The sequence below is a fragment of the Thamnophis elegans genome, chromosome 5 (genome assembly GCF_009769535.1).
Source record: "Thamnophis elegans isolate rThaEle1 chromosome 5, rThaEle1.pri, whole genome shotgun sequence".
Lineage (NCBI taxonomy): Eukaryota > Metazoa > Chordata > Lepidosauria > Squamata > Colubridae > Thamnophis > Thamnophis elegans.
Window position 1 is genome coordinate 13,809,611 of NC_045545.1, and position 6,300 is coordinate 13,815,910.

Below are 6,300 nucleotides of genomic sequence, written 5' to 3' on the forward strand. Positions count from 1 at the left end.
TTGTGATAGGTAGATAAGAGTCCATTGCTATATTTAGAAGCTTGCCCAGCTAGGTTGAAAAAAGAAAGGAAGAAAGGAGAGGAGGATCTACTATCTACTCCCTGAAATCCAGACCCTCCCCACTCTCTCGGCCTTCCGAAAGTCTGTTAAGACCTGGCTGTTCCGGCAGGCCTGGGGCTGCTGATCTTGATTGATCTTCAGCCCCACTAAGATCGAGTGCATGTTGCGTTTTGTTTTAATTTGTTCTGTCTTATATTTTAAATTTTTAATATCTTCTTTTTTTAAACTGTTTTTATGTAAACCGACCGGAGTCCCCCCGGGATTGGGCGGCATACAAATCCATTAAAATTGAATTGAAAAAAAATTGAGGGGAGGGGAGGACAGGAGAGGAGAGAGAAAAGATTAAAAGGGAGCTGGGAGTTTGTTGGAAAGGCAGATAGGATGGTTAGAGTGTGTCCAGTGTTAACAAATGCAAAAGAAGTTTTTGTGGTGACATAAGAGGAAAAGCCAGTGTAGGAAGATGAGGCCAGAATTCCCATGCAGGCAAATCTAACCCAAGGCATCAGACCTGAGTAGAGTCTTGTACTAGTTCACAGAACAGTTACAGAATCAAAAAGAGCAGACAATCAGGAAGCCAAGTCCAAGGCTGGAAAATTACTTACCTACATCAGTCTGACTCTCAAAAAAGCCTTCTTTTTATAGTATGTGTCAATTTCCCTGTATCATGCCTCTTTCTTCATTAAGCCAATGAGATTGTTCTTGGCTCACTGAACAACTACGCCCTCTCCTCATTTAGTGTCTTTAACCTGTTCTAACAATTTGGTCATTAAGCAAAATGGTCACTATATGAATACATGTCTCACATGTCTGAGAGAGAGGGGGGGTCAGGGAGGAAGGGAGAGAAAGAGAGACAGAGAGGGAGAGGCAGAAGGGGAGAGAGAGAGAGAGAGAGAGGGAGAGAGAGAGAGAAAGAAAAGATGACTGGTTGTTGCGGTCTCATTCATACAAAGTTATCTCATAAGAGTGTCCTGTACCCTGTTTTTGTCCCCTTGCAGGGCAGAGAGATGACTGCTTAGACAAACTATCTCTTCCTGAGCTGCTTTTCTCCCACAGCTTTCCTAAAAAGTGTTAATTGCAAGCTAACCAACTCATGTCCCTGACCTTAATTCGTTGAGTAGAACCCTCTCATGGCTGGTGCTGCAGCCTGAATCAGTTTTATACTGAAGGCTTTTGTTGTCAAGCCCAACAAAATTTGGCCCTAAATGAATGCATTGGTCAGAATGGATTTTCTTTCCTTATTACCATCATATTTGTGAATACTTGCTGCTAAATGAGGAGTGGCTGCACTCACCTGACCTTTCTACGTGTGTGAGAATCTTTTTGAGTTCAGGGTCCACTTCAGGTGACTCAGTCGACTGCTGTGCTTCTGCAAGTGGGGGGTGGGGGTGGGGTTTACTTGGCTGTTCCAGAATTTCAGGCTCATCCTTCAAAAGGCTCTTCTTCCTGAACTTCATCTGGGACTCTACTGGCTCCTGAGCTGCAAGGTGAAAACTCAGCAGTCCCTGTTCCTCCAATTCTGAATCTTACAATCAGGCAGATCCATACAGAATAAGGGGAAAAACTGATAATTGCGATGGGCTGTGTTCATCCAGGGAGTTATCTGGTGGTCATACCAGCTCCCTGGAGGAACATCTCACCAGTTTTTTCTTTGTAACAATTTGAAAAAAAAAATCCAAATGTCTTCACGTTGTTGTTGTTAATTACAAAGTCACGTCCAACCCATCACAACCCCATGGACAACGCTCCTCCAGGCCTTCCTGTCCTCTATCATCCCCCGGACTCCATTTAAGCTCACACCTACAGCTTCGGTGATTCTATCCAGCCACCTCATTCTCTGTCGTCCCCTTCTTCTTTTGCCCTCAATCGTTCCCAGCATTAGGCTCTTCTCCAGTGAGTTCCTCACTATCCTCCCAAAACAGATAAAAGTATCCGTACAATGTTGCCCTTTTCTATTGCGTTCCAGTGAGTTATAGAAACTGCAACCGACCAATAAGCCTATCAAAAAACACATAGGCAGCCCTAAATTGAAAATTCAAAATCTTCTGTTTTACAACATGAAGTAAGCTTGCCTTCCAAAGGGAATAAACCATTAGCATGTATATATGGGAGCTTTTACAGTACACTCAGTTTCTTTAATGGAATTACAAACGATCAAGAAAAGTGGCAGCCAACACCCATCTCATATCAACAGGAATAAAAACAAAACTCCATTACACAACTCAAGAAACTATTTTTAAGTGAAAGGAAAACAATCAGACTTAAGTTACCTCAAGGCTTTTCATTCTGTCAGTCACATCCATCTATTCATTAGGGTTTGTTATTTCTCACAAATTAGGAAACCGCATAAATAAAGTGATGACATATCTCTTTAGATGCGGTTATCTTAGTCTGTAAGCAACAGTTAAAAGACTGCAAATGAAATGTGTTCCAAAAGCACAATCCTTTGTATGCATCTTCAAAATAGATACTTAATTAGTCTTATTACCAGATAACTGTAAGATTAGAATTTTAAATGAAGAAGGCAGGTCAGTTGCACAGTAAATTTTACACCACTTCTCAAGTCCCACTTTATCATAATTTCCACTACATCCTTGGGAGAAGCAAGAAGTGTATAAGGCCTCTGCGATGTTACTGGACTTAAGTTCCCATAAACCCCAAACATTAGCTGAGGATGAGGAAAAATAGAATCCAAAGGTTTTCCATCGTCAAGTTAATATTTCCCTATTTCTGCCTCACTGCCGTCGCTGTAGTGAGGGATGCAGTGGCTCAGTGGCTAAGATGCTGAGCTTGTCTATCAGAAAAGTCGGCAGTTTGGTGGTTCGAATCCCTAGCACCACATAATGGAGTGAGCTCCCGTTACTTGTCCCAGCTTCTGCCAACCTAGCACTTCGAAAGCATGTAAAAATGCAGGTAGAAATATAGGAACCACTTTTGGTGGGAAGGTAACAGCGTTCTGTGCGCCTTTGGTGTCTAGTCATGCCGGGCACATGACCACGGAGACATCTTCGGGCAGCGCTGGCTCTTCAGCTTTGAAACGGAAATGAGCACCGCCCACTAGAATCAGGAACGAGTAGCACATATGTGTGAGGGGAACCTTTACCTTTATAGTCGCTGGAAATGTGAGAGCTATTTAACATTGCCCTAATAATTCCATTTTCCCCCTTTTCCCATGAATGACAATAACTATTCAACATGAGTTGGGAGCATGTCTATTTTCATCTTTTAACAGATACTCATCTTTAACAGATCTCCTCTATTTCCCAGGAAGAGATGTGGGTGGAATACATCAAGAGTGCCTTACTCATAGCTCTCTTAGATCCTGTGTAACCCATCTGACATTCTCAGACGTTGGAGTACCTCTCCCATCATCCTCAGCCAGAGGTATAGAAGCGAGATTAGGAAGGCGTCATATTGAGCCAAGTATAAATCAGCCCGCCCGAAACTGAAGCTAGGCATTGCAACTTTTCTACTCCTTCCTATCCCCTTCAAGCTACTTGCGCGGTAGAAACCGGCACTTTTCGGCTTCTGCCTCCGTCGTTTCTGCCTGTGAAGACGCTCGTCGGCAGCGGCGGGAAACGTCCCTCCGCGCGGGCCTCAGGCAAAGAGGTGGCCGCCACCCTCGTCCTCCTCCCTCCCTCCCTCCGCCGTTTCCTTCCCTCGCTGAAAGCGGAGCCTAGGGGGAAAAAAGTTAACTGGTCGTTGTTGAAAGTTTTCCTCCGGGGAGCCACGGAGTCCGCCCAAACGGAGCCACAACGCACAAGCGGAGAGATGCATTTCTGCTGGGAGAAACTAACGGGCCCGCTGGTATTGCACGTCAGGAGGGGAGACGAGAGGCACGGCTCGAGGCGATGAAGGGGGGGGGGGCGGCTTTCCCGACTCCCAAGAACAGCCAAGGTTGAGGATGGTGGGGGGGGGGCAAAGGCTGCCCAGAGGAGACAGGTTTCCTCCGGCCGGCCACCCCCCCTCCACCTCCCCGCCGCCGCCGCCGCCGCCTTGAGAAAGAGAGGAAACGCAAGCAAAGAAAAATAAATGTCCTTTACTCTTTGAAGAAAAGGGGGGGGGACTCAGGATGGCATGCATAAAAGACCCCGAATGCGGGGGGCATTGAGATGTTTTCTCAGCGGGAGACACTGATTAACAACTCCCCCCCCCGCCCCAATTTATTTTCGAGGAGAGCCTCCTCTCCCGCTCCCCCGCCCTTTCCAAGGTCCCCCCATCCGGAGTTGCCGCGTCCCGGCTCCCGAGTCGCCAAAGGGGCCGCGGACAAGGGGCTCTCCATCTCCCACCCACCCACCCACCTTCCCTCCACTCACCTCGCTGAAAAGAGCGCCCCGCGCGCGCGCGCTAGGAGGGCAAAGGGGGAAACAATCACGGGCAGCGACGGTCCTGGAAGCCGAGGCGGGCTCCGGCGCCCTCCATAGCAGCCCAATGCGGCGTCCGGTTGATGCTCCGCGGAGAGCTGTGCGCGGAGAGCGGTGTGACTCGAGGCCGCGGTCCCCCCCGGTCCCTCCTCTCTCCGCCTCCCGCCTCCTCTGCCGGCCGCCACCTCCGGGCCACTCCCTACTTCGACGCTGAGGCGCACGTGGCTTCTGGAGGCTGCTACTGCGCAGGGAGGGGGGGGGCGGGTGGTTTCCGCCCTTTACCCTGGCCCGACGTGGAACCGGTGGAGAGTAGATGCGGTGCCCCGGTTTCATTGCAACAAGGGAGGCTGTAGTTTGCGGGAATGCCCGCTCACTCGCGCTTGTCTCCACTAGAAAGAACTTATGCCCAAATATGCATAGGCAAGGTTGCAGCGGAGCTATGCAAACCTATTGGGGGGTCTATTCAGAAATGAACCTCACCGACCTCGTTGATACTCCATCTTCAACCATCATCGTTCTAGCCATTGTCTACCCGCTGCAGGATAAAGGCCTCTTCCGCAAGTTCCCAACCAATGCGGTCCTGAGTTTTCCTTTGCCAATTGAGCCCGCAGTGATCCGTCTTACATCTTGTTTTAGGGCTCTTTCGTGGACGGTTTGGATCAAGTGGTCTGCCACAAAGAAAAGAGGGAGCCCAGCTGTTCTCCAAAACAGGGTTTCTCAACCTTGGCAACTTGAAGATGTCCGGACTTCAACTCCCAGAATTCCCCAGCCAGCGAATGCTGGCTGGGGAATTCTGGGAGTTGAAGTCCGTACATCTTCAAGTTGCCAAGGTTGGGAAACACTGCTCCAAAGCACCTAATGGCAGGACAAGAAGCAATGAATGGAAACTAATCAAGGAGAGAAGCAATCTAGAACTAAGGAGGAATTTCCTGACAGAACAGTCAATCAGTGGAACAACTTGCCTGGGGGGGGGGGGGTTTCCTGCCAGTTCTAACCTCTTCTATAGAAGAAGTTCCACAAATCTACAGTTCCAGCTCCCTCCCCATGCCCGTCTGCACATCATCAAGATGAAGAGCGAGAGGAGGAATTCTGGGAGTTGAAGTCCACAAGTCTTAAAGCTGTCAAGTTTGAACATCCCTGGTTTTTTTTTCCCTAAAGGGTTAGGGGTGCAAGGGTCTTGTAACTTGACAGCTTTAAGACTCCCGTGCTTCAAATGCCAGAGTTTCTGAGCCAACATTTTGGTTGCTAAGCAAGAGCGTTGTTAAGTGAGTTTCACCACACTTTACAAGTTGGCCACACCCACCCAGTCACATGACTGTTAAGCCACTCCCATCAGGTCACATGGCCAGCAAGCCACTCCCACAAAGCAGGCCACACCTACAGAAGAGGTTCTAAAAAAATTTGAAACCCACCACTGACTTGCCTCCAGAAGTTGTGAATGCTCCAACACTGGAAATTTTAAAGAAGAGATTGGATAACCATTTGCCTGAAATTATACAGGGTTTCCTGCCTAAATGATATAGGGTTAGACTAGCACTAGAAGACCTCCAAGGGCCCTTCCAACTCTTTGCTCTACTCTACTCTACTCTACCCTACCTTACCCTACTCTACTCTATTCTTGGAGAGACTTCCCCAGTTTTGAAGTGGGATCCATTCTATGGCTGCCTTGGTCCACCTGCCTTCAGTTCTTCTTGCTATGTGTGACCAGCCCATTTCCATTTCAATTCATTCATACTTATTGCTAAATAAGCAGAAGATAAAAATACAGCCTGCCTTTAAGAATTGCTTATTGCCCAGAATTCACTTTCCTTATATCTTTCGCAGTCATAAAAGTTGCTCCAGTTCAGAAGGTTTATATGTACAGGGCTAATTGATAATA

At 47.9% G+C, this 6,300-nt stretch overlaps 1 protein-coding gene across 1 annotated transcript in view; it reads right to left on the minus strand.

Moving 5' to 3' along the window:
* LRRC8C (leucine rich repeat containing 8 VRAC subunit C) overlaps window positions 1–4,568 on the minus strand; it is a 37,954-nt gene extending 33,386 nt beyond the window's left edge. Inside the window, exon 1 of the mRNA XM_032219015.1 lies at window positions 4,374–4,568. The gene's annotated coding sequence lies outside the window, so the exon portion shown is untranslated. The remainder of the gene's footprint in view (window positions 1–4,373) is intronic.
* Window positions 4,569–6,300: the final 1,732 nt, after the last annotated feature.